The following is a 21,839-nucleotide window of genomic DNA, read 5'->3' as shown; positions in this document are numbered from 1 at the left end:
CAGATTCTGTGAAGTCTTAGTGGACAGATTCTGTGAAGACTTAGTAGACAGATTCTGTGAAGACCTAGTGGACAGATTCTGTGAAGACTTAGTGGACAGATTCTGTGAAGGCTTAGTGGACAGATTCTGTGAAGGCTTAGTGGACAGATTCTGTGAAGGCTTAGTGGACAGATTCTGTGAAGGCTTAGTGGACAGATTCTGTGAAGACTTAGTGGACAGATTCTGTGAAGACCTAGTGGACTGATTCTGTGAAGACTTAGTGGACAGATTCTGTGAAGACTTAGTGGACAGATTCTGTGAAGGCTTAGTGGACAGATTCTGTGAAGGCTTAGTGGACAGATTATGTGAAGACTTAATGGACAGATTCTGTGAAGACTTAGTGGACAGATTCTGTGAAAACTTAGTGGACAGATTCTGTGAAGACCTAGTGGACAGATTATGTGAAGACCTAGTGGACAGATTCTGTGAAGACCTAGTGGACAGATTCTGTGAAGACCCTGTTGGACAGATTCTGTGAAGACCTAGTGGACAGATTCTGTGAAGACTTAGTGGACAGATTCTGTGAAGACTTAGTGGACAGATTCTGTGAAGACCTAGTGGACATATTCTGTGAAGATTTAGTGGACAGATTCTGTGAAGCGCTACAGCAGGACTGAGGAGCAGCTATAGCTCTAGTGTGTGTGTGTGTAGCCATTTCATGATTAATGCAGCTTTCAGCCATGCACAGACCGACTGGGATACCCATTCACAAGACCTTTCTCTCTATCCTACCCTTTCTCTCTCTTTCTCCACCTCTTTCCCCCCTAGCCCCTGACAGAGTAGTATTCATTACATTTCTCCTCCAGTTGCTGATCAATATCAGAACAGCCCACACACTCATTCTCCTCAAGGCAGGATCCAGCACAGAGGTCATTCAACAGCCTGAGAGAGGAAAAGAGAGAGGCTCCCTAACTTGGCGCGGTAGAACACCAAGTAGAACCCGATTGTCTTAATATGGAATGCCCAGGAATATCCGCATACACACACTCACTCACGCACACATGCACGCTCACACACGCACGCTCACTCACGCACACATGCACGCTCACTGAAATATGTCAATGCAGCAAACAACTACCTGCTCTCTCCCCATTTCTGTAACACACACACCATGATAGTCATTTCTACAGACTGAGAAGTCTAAAGCTTACTTTTAAAGACTTTCTTTTCCAACCATTAAACCCTGATGCAGCAGCAGTGGAGATCTGCTGCAGTGAATATTATATCTGTCTGGAAAAACATCCGATTTACAAAACACCTGCCATGCACCGTTGTGACATTCTGCAGCGATATTTATATGCTCATCTGCGTAAACCTAAAGCTTTAATTTCGTCCAAATGCCTTTTCATCACTGGTTTACCTTCTTACTGCCGGTCCGAGATTGAAATAGTTCAGAATAGTTCCAATTCTGCTGCGAGGTTACAATCCAACAACCATCCACGTTATTCCCAACATCCACAAACAAGGTTTCAGAAGCGGTTATCCACTTTCCCATCCAAGGGATAGTGACTGAATCGCGCCTACATCCCACTACCCCGATATAAAAAAGAAATAAAAAAATGTCAGGATTTCCTATTTCCGCGCGTAATTTCCCTTTATTCTCGTCCCCCTTTTTGTCGTGGTTACCTCTCTCTCTCTCCTTCCCTCTGTTCGGCAGCCGCTGAAGTTGCCTAGTTACCTCTCTCTGTAGGGTAGCTCAGAACACCAGGGTTGACAGCCAATCAGAAAGCAGGGTGCGTGTTAACTATTTTTCTGCTGGGCTGTCCTGGTTTCGTGGTTTCAGGGGAAATTGAGTGTGCGTGTGTGGAGGGAGGTAAAAAAAAGAGTATAAAAAAACGAGATGCGTAAAGTAAAGAGAGAGAGAGAGTTGGATGGATGAGAGTTTAAAAAAAACAGATTGGAATGTCAAAACAACATATCTGAATTTGTCTGTAGTGAGTAAAGTGAAACATATTGTGTGGGGTGTTGATACAGGTCATAGAAAAACGTTTTGAACCTTAATCGATGCAAGATGGATTTTTAAATCTAGTTATGATGGTTTAACACGTTAAATACTTCCGCTTATGTTTGGTACGTTTCCCTGTTTTAAACATAAACCAATCCCAAAAGTCTTGTTACACTGTTTGTATTCAATGTCAGAATTTTATATATGGCTATTGGCATTCAGCAGTAAATTGACTTGAAAATGCCAACCGGAGTACGAATTATACCGTGTCATTCAGGCGGTCTCTATGTTTTTAACGGGACATCCTATATCTGTGTGGACAAACATCTGTTATGTGCTTTGCAGCAAAGACATGTCATTTAACTGTAAGAATGTATTACCATTAATGTGTCATGAACACAACCAGATTATATTTTTGTCTGATTGTCCAACAAATCTCTTCAAAAAGTAGGTTACATTGATTACCTGCGCACGTTCTTCTACTACAAAGAAAGTCCAGCAGTCGAACAGTGCACAGTGCACCCGCCATTTGAATGAGAAGGTACATCTATTTTCAAACATCATAAGCGTAATGACATTCCGCCTACAAAGTGGTATCATGTTTTCAATAAAAAAGTAAACAAACTAATAAAATGATTTCTCTTTCGTGTCTATCCATGTATAGTCCTTTCATTAAATTCGCACCCGAGCGAGGCAAACAGCGGCCGCCTGTCTGGACAAAAATATTATGGCATGTCCTATTATTTTTTTTGCCAGACAGCATCAGATACATGGGCTACACATTACTATTAGTAGATCGAGAGACGCTGTTTCGCTCGCTCTTATTCGTTTCCCGGTGAGATTTATGAATAAAACAATATATATTATCGGTATTTGTCAAAGTCTTTGTAAACAACAGGTGTACACTAACAGTGAAATTCATACTTAATGGCCTTTCCCAACAATGCAGAAATAAATCAAATAGAACAATACTAGAAAGTAAAACACGTAATAATAAATGTAACAATAAATACACAATGAGTATGATAACTTGGCTATATACACAGCGTACCAGCAGGGCTACGAGGTCATTCAAGTAGATAAGAACATACAACTAGTAACAAAGTGACAGATAGTAAACAGTAGCAGCAGCGTATATCACATACGCTGCTGCTACTGTTTACTATCTGTCACTTTGTCAAAAGAGTTAGTGCAAAAAGGGTCAATGCAGATAGTTAAATAGTTAACCAATAGCTACCCGGACTAACTATTTAACAGCATTATGGCTTGGGGGTAGAAGTTGTTCAGGGTCCTGTTGGTTCCAGACTTGGTGCATCGGTACCGCTTGCTGTGCAATAGCAGAGAGAACAGTCTATGACTTGGGCGGCTGGAGGGGCCTTCCTCTGAACCTGCCTGGTATAGAGGTCCTGGATGGCAGGGAGCTCGGCCCCAGTGATGTACTGGGCTGTACACACTACCCTCTGTAACGCCTTGCAGTTGGATGAAAAGTAGTTGCCATAACAAGCAGTGATGCAGCCAGTCAAGATGCTCTCAATGGTGCAGCTGTAGGAATTTTTGAGGATCTGAGGGCCCATGCTAAATCTTTTCAGCCTCTTGATGGGGAAGAGGATTTGTCATGCCCTCTTCACGACTGTGTTGGTGTGCGTGGACCATGATAGATCCTTAGTGATGTGGACACTGAGGAACTTGAAGCTCTGGACCCGCTCCACTACAGCCCTGTTGATGTGAATGGCGGCGTGCTTGGCCTTCCATTTCCTGTATTCCACGACCAGCTCCTTTGTCTTGCTTAGGTTGAGGGAGAGGTTGTTGTCCTGGCACCACACTGCCAGGTCACTGACCTCCTCCCTATGGGCTGTCTCATTGTTGTTGGGGATCCAGCTTACCACCGTGGTGTTGCCGGCAAAGTTAATGATGCTGTTGGAATCGTGCATGGTCACGCAGTCAAGGATGAACAGGGAGTACAGGGGGGGACAAATAATTCACCCCTGAGGGGCCCCTGTGTTTAGAGTCACTGTGGCGGATGTGTTGTTGCCTACCCCGTCAGAAAGTCCAGGATCAAGTTGCAGAGGAAGGTGTTCAGTCCCATGCTCCTTAGCTTAGTGATGAGCTTGGAAGGCACTATGGTGTTGAACGCTGAGCTGTAGTCAATGAACAGCATTCTCATCGTTCCTTTTGTCCAGGTGGGAAAGGGCAGTGTGGAGTGCAATAGAGATTGTGTCATGTGGATCTGTTGGGGATCCAGGGTGTCTGGGATGATGTTGTTGATGTGAGCCATGACCAGCCTTTCAAAGCATTTCATGGCTACAGATGTGAGTGCTACAGGGAGATAGTATTTTAGACAGGTTATCTTGGCATTTTTAGAGTCTTGCTGTCTGTGCACATCTTGGCCAAAACCCACTGGGCACAGACCTCAATTCAACATCTATTCCACGTTGGTTCAACGTAATTTCATTAAAATGGCGTGGAAACAATGTTGATTCAACCATTGTGTGCCCAGTGGGTAGTATTCCAGGCCAAACTTCACAGAAATGTAGTCCCTACTCCCTACTATCTCTCAAACAGAATATTTATCCCTGTATGTTTTTCCTCACTGAGTGTACAAAACATTAAGAACACCCTCCTAATATTGAGTTCCACCCCCAGCCTGAGCCTACAATGATTTAAGTGGATTTAACAAAAGGCATCAATAAGCCATCATAGCTTTCACCTGGATTCACCTGGTCAGTCTATGCCATGGAAAGAGCAGGTGTACTCAATATTTTGTATAGTCAGTGTATATACATATCTCTTCTGCTTTATATCTCACCTTTTCTACTCATCTCTCTCTCTTTCTCTTCCTGTATCTTTCTACATGGACTTCCCTCTTTCTTTAGCGTTCACTGTCTAAGCTTGGTTGAACCGATAACTCTGGGATGCTCTCTCTCTCGCACACACACACACACACACACACACACACACACACACACACACACACACACACACACACACACACACACACACACACACACACACACACACACACACACACACACACACACACACACACACACACACACACACACACACACACACACACACACACACACACGTCTCCTGTAGTAATCTGTGTGATTCTCCAGATGGAAGCTGTCTGTCTCCTGTAGCAACATCCTGGTCAGCTCCCACATTCTGTTTACACATACACACACAGACACACTGTTACTCACAGGAGTATAATTCCTCAACACATGTCACAATGACACAAAAATACATTGTAGACCAATAAGCTTGCTGGCCTTGTGTCCTGTTGTTAGTCAGTCTGTCTATCTATCAGGTGAAATGTCAGTCAGACTGACTGGTACATCCGTCGATCAGTCTGGAGGTGACTGGTTAGTGAGGAGGTTACTGTTACCGTGTGTGTGTGTGTGTGTGTGTGTGTGCGCGCGCGAGCGCGTGCTTGCTTGCGTGCGAAGGACAGGCAGCGGCGAGGACAGATCATTGGGTGGAGTCAGAGGAAACTGGTTGACAAATCATCAAAGAATAACCAAGGGGGTGGGGTTAACAGGCATCTTCCCCTCCCTCCCTTCTCTTTCTGTCACTTTCTCTCTCTCTCTCTTTTTCTTTCTCTGTTCTCTCTGTCTTTCTCCCTCGCTGTCTCTCCTTTCAGCCTCACTAGGTAGGGCTCTCCAGTGTCCTCTTCAACAGATAAATGCCTGGTACTTTGATATAAATGGAATATTATAGAATTATTTTCCGTATTGGAGAAACCAGGGAAGACAACAGTAGCTGTCTCCTCTCCTCTTTTTCTTTCTGTCGTTTTGGTCTGTCCATACATATACAGAGTGATACAGACTGTGTGTGACACAGGGAGAGAGAACGAGAGTTACAAAGTTCAGTGACAGAAAGAGAGGGGGAGTGGGGTGGTGCTAGTGTGTGTGTGCATGCGCACGTGCATATGTTTGTTTCAGATGAGCCTCAGTGAAATGTCACACATGTTTTAGCTCTCATCAGGATGGAGCTTTGTGGGTAAATGCCCTCAAGACAACCCATCAGATTTCATTAATACACCACTTACACACACACACAGTCTTGTACAACTAACCTTGTGGGGACACACAATTCAGTACCATTCAAAATCCAAATTTCCCTAACCCCTTAGCCTTACACTACCCCTAACCCTAACCTTAACTCTAACCTTAACCTGAAAACCTAACCTTAACTCTAACCCTAGCTCCAAAACCCCAACCCTAGCTCCTAACCCTAAATCTAATTGTAACCCTAACATTAATTCCAACCTTAACCCCCTAGAATCCGCATTTGTCCTTGCGGGGAACAACAAAATGTCTCCAGTTGGTAAAATGTTTGTGTGTTTACTATACTTGTGGGGACTTCTGGTCCTCACAAGTAAAGGTAAACACGTACACACACACACACCACATGTCCTGAATACGGAAGAGAGAAAAAGACACACCAGCCTTCATTAAATAAACAGACAGATACAGTAAGATCAGTTTAGAGTGAAACAGTAGAGAGACAGAAACAGTATTTTCCCGAGTAGATCACAAAGATATTTAATGTACTAAAACATCTCCCGTCTCCCGAAGAGGGACAGGCAGCAGAGCCACAGAGCATCAAGTCTCATTAGAACAGTACAGAGACTGAGAAAACAGAGACAGAAACATGTCCACCAGCTCAGAGACAGAAACATGTCCACCACCTCAGACACAGAAACATCTCCACCAGCTCAGCGACAGAAACATGTCCACCAGCTCAGAGACAGAAACAGCTCCACCAGCTCAGAGACAGAAACATGTCCACCAGCTCAGAGACAGAAACATCCCCACCAGCTCAGAGACAGAAACATCTCCACCAGCTCAGAGACAGTAATGTCATCACCAGTTCAGAGACAGAAACATCTCCACCAGCTCAGAGACAGAAACATCTCCACCAGCTCAGAGTCTGAAACATGTCCACCAGATCAGAGACAGAAACATCTTCACCAGCTCAGAGACAGAAACATGTCCACCAGCTCAGAGACAGAAACATGTCCACCAGCTCAGAGACAGAAACATCCCCACCAGCTCAGAGACAGAAACATCTCCACCAGCTCAGAGACAGAAACATCTACACAAGCTCAGAGACAGTAATGTCATCACCAGCTCAGAGACAGAAACATCTCCACCAGCTCAGAGACAGAAACATCTCCACCAGCTCAGAGTCTGAAACATGTCCACCAGATCAGAGACAGAAACATGTCCACCAGCTCAGAGACAGAAACATCCCCACCAGCTCAGAGACAGAAACATCCTCACCAGCTAAGGGACAGAAACATCTCCACCAGCTAAGAGACAGAAACATCATTACCAGCTCAGAGACAGAAACATCTCCACTAGCTCAGAGATGGAAACATGTCCACAAGCTCAGAGATAGAAACATTTCCACCAGCTCAGAGACAGAAACATGTCCATCAGCTCTGAGACAGAAACATCCCCACCAGCTCAGAGACAGAAACATCCCCACCAGCTCAGAGACAGAAACGTCATCACCAGCTCAGAGACAGAAACATCCCCACCAGCTCAGAGACAGAAACATCTCCACTAGCTCAGAGACAGAAACATCTCCACTAGCTCAGAGATGGAAACATGTCCACAAGCTCTGTGACAGAAACATCCCCACCAGTTCAGAGAAAGAAACATCCCCACCAGCTCTGTGACAGAAACATACCCACCAGCTCAGAGACAGAAACATCCCCACCAGCTCTGTGACAGAAACATCCCCACCAGCTCAGAGACAGAAACATGTCCACCAGCTCAGAGACAGAAACATGTCCATCAGCTCAGAGACAGAAACATGTCCATCAGCTCAGAGACAGAAACATCTTCACCGGCTCAGAGACAGAAACATCTCCGCCAGCTCAGAGACAGAAACATCTTCACCAGCTCAGATACAGAAACATATTCACTAGCTCAGAGACAGAAAGATGTTCACCAGCTCAGAGACAGAAACATCTCCACTAGCTCAGAGACAGAAACATCTTCACCAGCTCAGAGACAGAAACATCCCGACCAGCTCAGAGACAGAAACATGTCCACCAGCTCAGAGACAGAAACATCCCCACCAGCTCAGAGACAGAAACATCTCCACTAGCTCAGAGACAGAAACATCTTCACCGGCTCAGAGACAGAAACATCTTCACTAGCTCAGAGACAGAAACATCTTCACCAGCTCAGAGACAGAAACATCCCCACCAGCTCAGAGACAGAAACATCTCCACTAGCTCAGAGAGAGAAACATCCCCACCAGCTCAGAGACAGAAAAATCCCCACCAGCTCAGAGACAGAAACATCTCCGCCAGCTCAGAGACAGAAACATCTCCACCAGCTCAGACAGAACCATCTCCACCAGCTCAGAGACAGAAACATGTCCACCAGCTCAGAGACAGAAACATGTCCATCAGCTCAGAGACAGAAACATGTCCATCAGCTCAGAGACAGAAACATCTTCACCGGCTCAGAGACAGAAACATCTTCACCAGCTCAGAGACAGAAACATCTCCACTAGCTCAGAGACAGAAACATCTTCACCGGCTCAGAGACAGAAACATCTTCACTAGCTCAGAGACAGAAACATCTTCACCAGCTCAGAGACAGAAACATCCCCACCAGCTCAGAGACAGAAACATCTCCACTAGCTCAGAGAGAGAAACATCCCCACCAGCTCAGAGACAGACAAATCCCCACCAGCTCAGAGACAGAAACATCTCCGCCAGCTCAGAGACAGAAACATCTCCACCAGCTCAGACAGAAACATCTCCACCAGCTCAGAGACAGAAACATGTCCACCAGCTCAGAGACAGAAACATGTCCATCAGCTCAGAGACAGAAACATGTCCATCAGCTCAGAGACAGAAACATCTTCACCGGCTCAGAGACAGAAACATCTTCACTGGCTCAGAGACAGAGAGATCTTCACTAGCTCAGAGACAGAAACATCTTCACCAGCTCAGAGACAGAAACATCTCCACTAGCTCAGAGACAGAAACATGTCCACCAGCTCAGAGACAGAAACATCTTCACCAGCTCAGAGACAGAAAAGTCCCCACCAGCTCAGAGACAATAACATCCCCACCAGCTCAGAGAGAAACATCTCCACTAGCTCAGAGACAGAAACATTTCCACTAGCTCAGGGACAGAAACATGTCCACCAGCTCAGAGACAGAAACATCCCCACCAGCTCAGAGACAGAAACATCTTCACCAGCTAAGGGACAGAAACATCTGCACCAGCTAAGAGACAGAAACATCTTCACCAGCTCAGAGACAGAAACATCTTCACCAGCTCAGAGACAGAAACATCTCCACTAGCTCAAAGATGGAAACATGTCCACAAGCTCAGAGGCAGAAACATCTTCACCAGCTCAGAGACAGAAACATCTTCACTGGCTCAGAGACAGAGACATCTTCACTAGCTCAGAGACAGAAACATCTTCACCAGCTCAGAGACAGAAACATCTCCACTAGCTCAGAGACAGAAACATGTCCACCAGCTCAGAGACAGAAACATCTTCACCAGCTCAGAGACAGAAAAGTCCCCACCAGCTCAGAGACAATAACATCCCCACCAGCTCAGAGAGAAACATCTCCACTAGCTCAGAGACAGAAACATTTCCACTAGCTCAGGGACAGAAACATGTCCACCAGCTCAGAGACAGAAACATCCCCACCAGCTCAGAGACAGAAACATCTTCACCAGCTAAGGGACAGAAACATCTGCACCAGCTAAGAGACAGAAACATCTTCACCAGCTCAGAGACAGAAACATCTTCACCAGCTCAGAGACAGAAACATCTCCACTAGCTCAAAGATGGAAACATGTCCACAAGCTCAGAGGCAGAAACATCTTCACCAGCTCAGAGACAGAAACATGTCCACCAGCTCAGAGACAGAAACATGTCCACCAGCTCAGAGACAGAAACATGTCCACCAGCTCAGAGACAGAAACATCCCCACCAGCTCAGAGACAGAAACATCTCCACCAGCTCAGAGACAGAAACATCTACACCAGCTCAGAGTCTGAAACATGTCCACCAGATCAGAGACAGAAACATGTCCACCAGCTCAGAGACAGAAACATCCCCACAAGCTCAGAGACAGAAACATCCTCACCAGCTAAGGGACAGAAACATCTCCACCAGCTAAGAGACAGAAACATCATTACCAGCTCAGAGACAGAAACATCTCCACTAGGTCAGAGATGGAAACATGTCCACAAGCTCAGAGATAGAAACATTTCCACCAGCTCAGAGACAGAAACATGTCCATCAGCTCTGAGACAGAAACATCCCCACCAGCTCAGAGACAGAAACATCCCCACCAGCTCAGAGACAGAAACGTCATCACCAGCTCAGAGACAGAAACATCCCCACCAGCTCAGAGACAGAAACATCTCCACTAGCTCAGAGACAGAAACATCTCCACTAGCTCAGAGATGGAAACATGTCCACAAGCTCTGTGACAGAAACATCCCCACCAGTTCAGAGAAAGAAACATCCCCACCAGCTCTGTGACAGAAACATACCCACCAGCTCAGAGACAGAAACATCCCCACCAGCTCTGTGACAGAAACATCCCCACCAGCTCAGAGACAGAAACATGTCCACCAGCTCAGAGACAGAAACATGTCCATCAGCTCAGAGACAGAAACATGTCCATCAGCTCAGAGACAGAAACATCTTCACCGGCTCAGAGACAGAAACATCTCCACCAGCTCAGAGACAGAAACATCTTCACCAGCTCAGATACAGAAACATCTTCACTAGCTCAGATACAGAAACATCTTCACTAGCTCAGAGACAGAAACATCTTCACCGGCTCAGAGACAGAAACATCTTCACCAGCTCAGAGACAGAAACATCTCCACTAGCTCAGAGACAGAAACATCTTCACCGGCTCAGAGACAGAAACATGTCCACCAGCTCAGAGACAGAAACATCCCCACCAGCTCATAGACAGAAACGTAATCACCAGCTCAGAGACAGAAACATCCCCACCAGCTCAGAGACAGAAACATCTCCACTAGCTCAGAGACAGAAACATCTTCACCGGCTCAGAGACAGAAACATCTTCACTAGCTCAGAGACAGAAACATCTTCACCAGCTTTGAGACAGAAACATCCCCACCAGCTCAGAGACAGAAACATCTCCACTAGCTCAGAGAGAGAAACATCCCCACCAGCTCAGAGACAGAAAAATCCCCACCAGCTCAGAGACAGAAACATCTCCGCCAGCTCAGAGACAGAAACATCTCCACCAGCTCAGACAGAACCATCTCCACCAGCTCAGAGACAGAAACATGTCCACCAGCTCAGAGACAGAAACATGTCCATCAGCTCAGAGACAGAAACATGTCCATCAGCTCAGAGACAGAGACATCTTCACCGGCTCAGAGACAGAAACATCTTCACCAGCTCAGAGACAGAAACATCTCCACTAGCTCAGAGACAGAAACATCTTCACCGGCTCAGAGACAGAAACATCTTCACTAGCTCAGAGACAGAAACATCTTCACCAGCTCAGAGACAGAAACATCCCCACCAGCTCAGAGACAGAAACATCTCCACTAGCTCAGAGAGAGAAACATCCCCACCAGCTCAGAGACAGACAAATCCCCACCAGCTCAGAGACAGAAACATCTCCGCCAGCTCAGAGACAGAAACATCTCCACCAGCTCAGACAGAAACATCTCCACCAGCTCAGAGACAGAAACATGTCCACCAGCTCAGAGACAGAAACATGTCCATCAGCTCAGAGACAGAAACATGTCCATCAGCTCAGAGACAGAAACATCTTCGCCGGCTCAGAGACAGAAACATCTTCACTGGCTCAGAGACAGAGACATCTTCACTAGCTCAGAGACAGAAACATCTTCACCAGCTCAGAGACAGAAACATCTCCACTAGCTCAGAGACAGAAACATGTCCACCAGCTCAGAGACAGAAACATCTTCACCAGCTCAGAGACAGAAAAGTCCCCACCAGCTCAGAGACAATAACATCCCCACCAGCTCAGAGAGAAACATCCCCACCAGCTCAGAGACAGAAACATCTCCACTAGCTCAGAGAGAGAAACATCCCCACCAGCTCAGAGACAGACAAATCCCCACCAGCTCAGAGACAGAAACATCTCCGCCAGCTCAGAGACAGAAACATCTCCACCAGCTCAGACAGAAACATCTCCACCAGCTCAGAGACAGAAACATGTCCACCAGCTCAGAGACAGAAACATGTCCATCAGCTCAGAGACAGAAACATGTCCATCAGCTCAGAGACAGAAACATCTTCACCGGCTCAGAGACAGAAACATCTTCACTGGCTCAGAGACAGAGAGATCTTCACTAGCTCAGAGACAGAAACATCTTCACCAGCTCAGAGACAGAAACATCTCCACTAGCTCAGAGACAGAAACATGTCCACCAGCTCAGAGACAGAAACATCTTCACCAGCTCAGAGACAGAAAAGTCCCCACCAGCTCAGAGACAATAACATCCCCACCAGCTCAGAGAGAAACATCTCCACTAGCTCAGAGACAGAAACATTTCCACTAGCTCAGGGACAGAAACATGTCCACCAGCTCAGAGACAGAAACATCCCCACCAGCTCAGAGACAGAAACATCTTCACCAGCTAAGGGACAGAAACATCTGCACCAGCTAAGAGACAGAAACATCTTCACCAGCTCAGAGACAGAAACATCTTCACCAGCTCAGAGACAGAAACATCTCCACTAGCTCAAAGATGGAAACATGTCCACAAGCTCAGAGGCAGAAACATCTTCACCAGCTCAGAGACAGAAACATCTTCACTGGCTCAGAGACAGAGACATCTTCACTAGCTCAGAGACAGAAACATCTTCACCAGCTCAGAGACAGAAACATCTCCACTAGCTCAGAGACAGAAACATGTCCACCAGCTCAGAGACAGAAACATCTTCACCAGCTCAGAGACAGAAAAGTCCCCACCAGCTCAGAGACAATAACATCCCCACCAGCTCAGAGAGAAACATCTCCACTAGCTCAGAGACAGAAACATTTCCACTAGCTCAGGGACAGAAACATGTCCACCAGCTCAGAGACAGAAACATCCCCACCAGCTCAGAGACAGAAACATCTTCACCAGCTAAGGGACAGAAACATCTGCACCAGCTAAGAGACAGAAACATCTTCACCAGCTCAGAGACAGAAACATCTTCACCAGCTCAGAGACAGAAACATCTCCACTAGCTCAAAGATGGAAACATGTCCACAAGCTCAGAGGCAGAAACATCTTCACCAGCTCAGAGACAGAAACATGTCCACCAGCTCAGAGACAGAAACATGTCCACCAGCTCAGAGACAGAAACATGTCCACCAGCTCAGAGACAGAAACATCCCCACCAGCTCAGAGACAGAAACATCTCCACCAGCTCAGAGACAGAAACATCTACACCAGCTCAGAGTCTGAAACATGTCCACCAGATCAGAGACAGAAACTTGTCCACCAGCTCAGAGACAGAAACATCCCCACAAGCTCAGAGACAGAAACATCCTCACCAGCTAAGGGACAGAAACATCTCCACCAGCTAAGAGACAGAAACATCATTACCAGCTCAGAGACAGAAACATCTCCACTAGGTCAGAGATGGAAACATGTCCACAAGCTCAGAGATAGAAACATTTCCACCAGCTCAGAGACAGAAACATGTCCATCAGCTCTGAGACAGAAACATCCCCACCAGCTCAGAGACAGAAACATCCCCACCAGCTCAGAGACAGAAACGTCATCACCAGCTCAGAGACAGAAACATCCCCACCAGCTCAGAGACAGAAACATCTCCACTAGCTCAGAGACAGAAACATCTCCACTAGCTCAGAGATGGAAACATGTCCACAAGCTCTGTGACAGAAACATCCCCACCAGTTCAGAGAAAGAAACATCCCCACCAGCTCTGTGACAGAAACATACCCACCAGCTCAGAGACAGAAACATCCCCACCAGCTCTGTGACAGAAACATCCCCACCAGCTCAGAGACAGAAACATGTCCACCAGCTCAGAGACAGAAACATGTCCATCAGCTCAGAGACAGAAACATGTCCATCAGCTCAGAGACAGAAACATCTTCACCGGCTCAGAGACAGAAACATCTCCACCAGCTCAGAGACAGAAACATCTTCACCAGCTCAGATACAGAAACATCTTCACTAGCTCAGATACAGAAACATCTTCACTAGCTCAGAGACAGAAACATCTTCACCGGCTCAGAGACAGAAACATCTTCACCAGCTCAGAGACAGAAACATCTCCACTAGCTCAGAGACAGAAACATCTTCACCGGCTCAGAGACAGAAACATGTCCACAAGCTCAGAGACAGAAACATCCCCACCAGCTCATAGACAGAAACGTAATCACCAGCTCAGAGACAGAAACATCCCCACCAGCTCAGAGACAGAAACATCTCCACTAGCTCAGAGACAGAAACATCTTCACCGGCTCAGAGACAGAAACATCTTCACTAGCTCAGAGACAGAAACATCTTCACCAGCTTTGAGACAGAAACATCCCCACCAGCTCAGAGACAGAAACATCTCCACTAGCTCAGAGAGAGAAACATCCCCACCAGCTCAGAGACAGAAAAATCCCCACCAGCTCAGAGACAGAAACATCTCCGCCAGCTCAGAGACAGAAACATCTCCACCAGCTCAGACAGAACCATCTCCACCAGCTCAGAGACAGAAACATGTCCACCAGCTCAGAGACAGAAACATGTCCATCAGCTCAGAGACAGAAACATGTCCATCAGCTCAGAGACAGAGACATCTTCACCGGCTCAGAGACAGAAACATCTTCACCAGCTCAGAGACAGAAACATCTCCACTAGCTCAGAGACAGAAACATCTTCACCGGCTCAGAGACAGAAACATCTTCACTAGCTCAGAGACAGAAACATCTTCACCAGCTCAGAGACAGAAACATCCCCACCAGCTCAGAGACAGAAACATCTCCACTAGCTCAGAGAGAGAAACATCCCCACCAGCTCAGAGACAGACAAATCCCCACCAGCTCAGAGACAGAAACATCTCCGCCAGCTCAGAGACAGAAACATCTCCACCAGCTCAGACAGAAACATCTCCACCAGCTCAGAGACAGAAACATGTCCACCAGCTCAGAGACAGAAACATGTCCATCAGCTCAGAGACAGAAACATGTCCATCAGCTCAGAGACAGAAACATCTTCACCGGCTCAGAGACAGAAACATCTTCACTGGCTCAGAGACAGAGACATCTTCACTAGCTCAGAGAAAGAAACATCTTCACCAGCTCAGAGACAGAAACATCTCCACTAGCTCAGAGACAGAAACATGTCCACCAGCTCAGAGACAGAAACATCTTCACCAGCTCAGAGACAGAAAAGTCCCCACCAGCTCAGAGACAATAACATCCCCACCAGCTCAGAGAGAAACATCTCCACTAGCTCAGAGACAGAAACATTTCCACTAGCCCAGGGACAGAAACATGTCCACCAGCTCAGAGACAGAAACATCCCCACCAGCTCAGAGACAGAAACATCTTCACCAGCTAAGGGACAGAAACATCTGCACAAGCTAAGAGACAGAAACATCTTCACCAGCTCAGAGACAGAAACATCTTCACCAGCTCAGAGACAGAAACATCTCCACTAGCTCAAAGATGGAAACATGTCCACAAGCTCAGAGGCAGAAACATCTTCTCCAGCTCAGAGACAGAAAAATCCCCACAAGCTCAGAGACAGAAACATCTTCACCAGCTCAGAGACAGATACATCTCCACCAGCTCAGAGACAGAAACATTTCCACCAGCTCAGAGACAGAAACATGTCCACCAGCTCAGAGACAGAAACATGTCCATCAGCTCAGAGACATTAACATCCCCATCAGCTCAGAGACAGAAACATCTCCACTAGCTCAGAGACAGAAACATTTCCACTAGCTCAGAGAGAGAAACATGTCCACCAGCTCAGAGACAGAAACATCCCCACCAGCTCAGAGGCAGTAACATCTTCACCAGCTCAGAGACAGAAAAATCCGCACTTGCTCAGAGACAGAAACATCTCCACCAGCTCAGAGACAGAAACATCTCCACCAGCTGAGAGACAGAAACATTTCCACCAGCTCAGAGACAGAAACATGTCCATCAGCTCAGAGACAGAAACATGTCCATCAGCTGAGAGACAGAAACATTCCCACCAGCTCAGAGACAGAAACATGCCCACCAGCTCAGAGACAGAAACAACTCCACCAGCTAAGAGACAGAAACATCTCCACCAGCTCAGAGACAGAAACGTCATCACCAGCTCAGAGACAGAAACATCTCCACTAGCTCAGAGACAGAAACATCTTCACCGGCTCAGAGACAGAAACATCTTCACTAGCTCAGAGACAGAAACATCTTCACCAGCTCAGAGACAGAAACATCTCCACTAGCTCAGAGATGGAAACATGTCCACAAGCTCAGAGGCAGAAACATCTTCACCAGCTCAGAGACAGAAAAATCCCCACCAGCTCAGAGACAGAAACATCTCCACCAGCTCAGAGACAGAAACATCTCCACCAGCTCAGAGACAGAAACACGTCCACCAGCTCAGAGACAGAAACATCCCCACCAGCTCAGAGACAGAAACATCTCCACCAGCTCAGAGACAGAAACATCTACACCAGCTCAGAGACAGTAATGTCATCACCAGCTCAGAGACAGAAACATCTCCACCAGCTCAGAGACAGAAACATCTCCACCAGCTCAGAGTCTGAAACATGTCCACCAGATGCGAGACAGAAACATGTCCACCAGCTCAGAGACAGAAACATCCCCACAAGCTCAGAGACAGAAACATCCTCACCAGCTAAGGGACAGAAACATCTCCACCAGCTAAGAGACAGAAACATCATTACCAGCTCAGAGACAGAAACATCTCCACTAGGTCAGAGATGGAAACATGTCCACAAGCTCAGAGATAGAAACATTTCCACCAGCTCAGAGACAGAAACATGTCCATCAGCTCTGAGACAGAAACATCCCCACCAGCTCAGAGACAGAAACATCCCCACCAGCTCAGAGACAGAAACGTCATCACCAGCTCAGAGACAGAAACATCCCCACCAGCTCAGAGACAGAAACATCTCCACTAGCTCAGAGACAGAAACATCTCCACTAGCTCAGAGATGGAAACATGTCCACAAGCTCTGTGACAGAAACATCCCCACCAGTTCAGAGAAAGAAACATCCCCACCAGCTCTGTGACAGAAACATACCCACCAGCTCAGAGACAGAAACATCCCCACCAGCTCTGTGACAGAAACATCCCCACCAGCTCAGAGACAGAAACATGTCCACCAGCTCAGAGACAGAAACATGTCCATCAGCTCAGAGACAGAAACATGTCCATCAGCTCAGAGACAGAAACATCTTCACCGGCTCAGAGACAGAAACATCTCCACCAGCTCAGAGACAGAAACATCTTCACCAGCTCAGATACAGAAACATCTTCACTAGCTCAGATACAGAAACATCTTCACTAGCTCAGAGACAGAAAGATGTTCACCAGCTCAGAGACAGAAACATCTCCACTAGCTCAGAGACAGAAAAATCTCCACAAGCTCAGAGACAGAAACATCTTCACCAGCTCAGAGACAGAAACATGTCCACCAGCTCAGAGACAGAAACATCCCCACCAGCTCATAGACAGAAACGTAATCACCAGCTCAGAGACAGAAACATCCCCACCAGCTCAGAGACAGAAACATCTCCACTAGCTCAGAGACAGAAACATCTTCACCGGCTCAGAGACAGAAACATCTTCACTAGCTCAGAGACAGAAACATCTTCACCAGCTTTGAGACAGAAACATCCCCACCAGCTCAGAGACAGAAACATCTCCACTAGCTCAGAGAGAGAAACATCCCCACCAGCTCAGAGACAGAAAAATCCCCACCAGCTCAGAGACAGAAACATCTCCGCCAGCTCAGAGACAGAAACATCTCCACCAGCTCAGACAGAACCATCTCCACCAGCTCAGAGACAGAAACATGTCCATCAGCTCAGAGACAGAGACATCTTCACCGGCTCAGAGACAGAAACATCTTCACCAGCTCAGAGACAGAAACATCTCCACTAGCTCAGAGACAGAAACATCTTCACCGGCTCAGAGACAGAAACATCTTCACTAGCTCAGAGACAGAAACATCTTCACCAGCTCAGAGACAGAAACATCCCCACCAGCTCAGAGACAGAAACATCTCCACTAGCTCAGAGAGAGAAACATCCCCACCAGCTCAGAGACAGACAAATCCCCACCAGCTCAGAGACAGAAACATCTCCGCCAGCTCAGAGACAGAAACATCTCCACCAGCTCAGACAGAAACATCTCCACCAGCTCAGAGACAGAAACATGTCCACCAGCTCAGAGACAGAAACATGTCCATCAGCTCAGAGACAGAAACATGTCCATCAGCTCAGAGACAGAAACATCTTCACCGGCTCAGAGACAGAAACATCTTCACTGGCTCAGAGACAGAGACATCTTCACTAGCTCAGAGACAGAAACATCTTCACCAGCTCAGAGACAGAAACATCTCCACTAGCTCAGAGACAGAAACATGTCCACCAGCTCAGAGACAGAAACATCTTCACCAGCTCAGAGACAGAAACATGTCCACCAGCTCAGAGACAGAAACATGTCCATCAGCTCAGAGACAGAAACATGTCCATCAGCTCAGAGACAGAAACATCTTCACCGGCTCAGAGACAGAAACATCTTCACTGGCTCAGAGACAGAGACATCTTCACTAGCTCAGAGACAGAAACATCTTCACCAGCTCAGAGACAGAAACATCTCCACTAGCTCAGAGACAGAAACATGTCCACCAGCTCAGAGACAGAAACATCTTCACCAGCTCAGAGACAGAAAAGTCCCCACCAGCTCAGAGACAATAACATCCCCACCAGCTCAGAGAGAAACATCTCCACTAGCTCAGAGACAGAAACATTTCCACTAGCCCAGGGACAGAAACATGTCCACCAGCTCAGAGACAGAAACATCCCCACCAGCTCAGAGACAGAAACATCTTCACCAGCTAAGGGACAGAAACATCTGCACCAGCTAAGATACAGAAACATCTTCACCAGCTCAGAGACAGAAACATCTTCACCAGCTCAGAGACAGAAACATCTCCACTAGCTCAAAGATGGAAACATGTCCACAAGCTCAGAGGCAGAAACATCTTCTCCAGCTCAGAGACAGAAAAATCCCCACAAGCTCAGAGACAGAAACATCTTCACCAGCTCAGAGACAGAAACATCTCCACCAGCTCAGAGACAGAAACATTTCCACCAGCTCAGAGACAGAAACATGTCCACCAGCTCAGAGACAGAAACATGTCCATCAGCTCAGAGACATTAACATCCCCATCAGCTCAGAGACAGAAACATCTCCACTAGCTCAGAGACAGAAACATTTCCACTAGCTCAGAGAGAGAAACATGTCCACCAGCTCAGAGACAGAAACATCCCCACCAGCTCAGAGACAGAAAAATCCCCACCAGCTCAGAGACAGAAACATCTCCGCCAGCTCAGAGACAGAAACATCTCCACCAGCTCAGACAGAACCATCTCCACCAGCTCAGAGACAGAAACATGTCCATCAGCTCAGAGACAGAGACATCTTCACCGGCTCAGAGACAGAAACATCTTCACCAGCTCAGAGACAGAAACATCTCCACTAGCTCAGAGACAGAAACATCTTCACCGGCTCAGAGACAGAAACATCTTCACTAGCTCAGAGACAGAAACATCTTCACCAGCTCAGAGACAGAAACATCCCCACCAGCTCAGAGACAGAAACATCTCCACTAGCTCAGAGAGAGAAACATCCCCACCAGCTCAGAGACAGACAAATCCCCACCAGCTCAGAGACAGAAACATCTCCGCCAGCTCAGAGACAGAAACATCTCCACCAGCTCAGACAGAAACATCTCCACCAGCTCAGAGACAGAAACATGTCCACCAGCTCAGAGACAGAAACATGTCCATCAGCTCAGAGACAGAAACATGTCCATCAGCTCAGAGACAGAAACATCTTCACCGGCTCAGAGACAGAAACATCTTCACTGGCTCAGAGACAGAGACATCTTCACTAGCTCAGAGACAGAAACATCTTCACCAGCTCAGAGACAGAAACATCTCCACTAGCTCAGAGACAGAAACATGTCCACCAGCTCAGAGACAGAAACATCTTCACCAGCTCAGAGACAGAAACATGTCCACCAGCTCAGAGACAGAAACATGTCCATCAGCTCAGAGACAGAAACATGTCCATCAGCTCAGAGACAGAAACATCTTCACCGGCTCAGAGACAGAAACATCTTCACTGGCTCAGAGACAGAGACATCTTCACTAGCTCAGAGACAGAAACATCTTCACCAGCTCAGAGACAGAAACATCTCCACTAGCTCAGAGACAGAAACATGTCCACCAGCTCAGAGACAGAAACATCTTCACCAGCTCAGAGACAGAAAAGTCCCCACCAGCTCAGAGACAATAACATCCCCACCAGCTCAGAGAGAAACATCTCCACTAGCTCAGACACAGAAACATTTCCACTAGCCCAGGGACAGAAACATGTCCACCAGCTCAGAGACAGAAACATCCCCACCAGCTCAGAGACAGAAACATCTTCACCAGCTAAGGGACAGAAACATCTGCACCAGCTAAGAGACAGAAACATCTTCACCAGCTCAGAGACAGAAACATCTTCACCAGCTCAGAGACAGAAACATCTCCACTAGCTCAAAGATGGAAACATGTCCACAAGCTCAGAGGCAGAAACATCTTCTCCAGCTCAGAGACAGAAAAATCCCCACAAGCTCAGAGACAGAAACATCTTCACCAGCTCAGAGACAGAAAATTCTCCACCAGCTCAGAGACAGAAACATTTCCACCAGCTCAGAGACAGAAACATGTCCACCAGCTCAGAGACAGAAACATGTCCATCAGCTCAGAGACATTAACATCCCCATCAGCTCAGAGACAGAAACATCTCCACTAGCTCAGAGACAGAAACATTTCCACTAGCTCAGAGAGAGAAACATGTCCACCAGCTCAGAGACAGAAACATCCCCACCAGCTCAGAGGCAGTAACATCTTCACCAGCTCAGAGACAGAAAAATCCGCACCAGCTCAGAGACAGAAACATCTCCACCAGCTCAGAGACAGAAACATCTCCACCAGCTGAGAGACAGAAACATTTCCACCAGCTCAGAGACAGAAACATGTCCATCAGCTCAGAGACAGAAACATGTCCATCAGCTGAGAGACAGAAACATTCCCACCAGCTCAGAGACAGAAACATGCCCACCAGCTCAGAGACAGAAACAACTCCACCAGCTAAGAGACAGAAACATCTCCACCAGCTCAGAGACAGAAACGTCATCACCAGCTCAGAGACAGAAACATCTCCACTAGCTCAGAGACAGAAACATCTTCACCGGCTCAGAGACAGAAACATCTTCACTAGCTCAGAGACAGAAACATCTTCACCAGCTCAGAGACAGAAACATCTCCACTAGCTCAGAGATGGAAACATGTCCACAAGCTCAGAGGCAGAAACATCTTCACCAGCTCAGAGACAGAAAAATCCCCACCAGCTCAGAGACAGAAACATCTCCACCAGCTCAGAGACAGAAACATCTCCACCAGCTCAGAGACAGAAACATTTCCACCAGCTCAGAGACAGAAACATTTCCACCAGCTGAGAGACAGAAACATTCACACCAGCTCAGAGACAGAAACATGTCCACCAGCTCAGAGACAGAA

The 21,839-nt window shown here is 47.0% G+C and overlaps 1 protein-coding gene across 4 annotated transcripts in view; it reads right to left on the bottom strand.

The window, feature by feature from the left end:
* The window catches only part of LOC110524511 (disabled homolog 1), a 96,116-nt gene extending 94,389 nt beyond the window's left edge, over positions 1-1,727 (bottom strand). For all 4 annotated transcript variants that reach the window (XM_036978313.2, XM_036978315.2, XM_036978317.2 and 1 more), the window contains exon 1: positions 1,400-1,727. The gene's annotated coding sequence lies outside the window, so the exon portion shown is untranslated. The remainder of the gene's footprint in view (positions 1-1,399) is intronic.
* Positions 1,728-21,839: the final 20,112 nt, after the last annotated feature.

The sequence above is a fragment of the Oncorhynchus mykiss genome, chromosome 5, assembly GCF_057628025.1.
Source record: "Oncorhynchus mykiss isolate SJ-2025 chromosome 5, ASM5762802v1, whole genome shotgun sequence".
Lineage (NCBI taxonomy): Eukaryota > Metazoa > Chordata > Actinopteri > Salmoniformes > Salmonidae > Oncorhynchus > Oncorhynchus mykiss.
The sequence above is the reverse complement of the archived record's forward strand: the minus strand, read 5'-3'. Positions and strand labels throughout refer to the sequence as shown.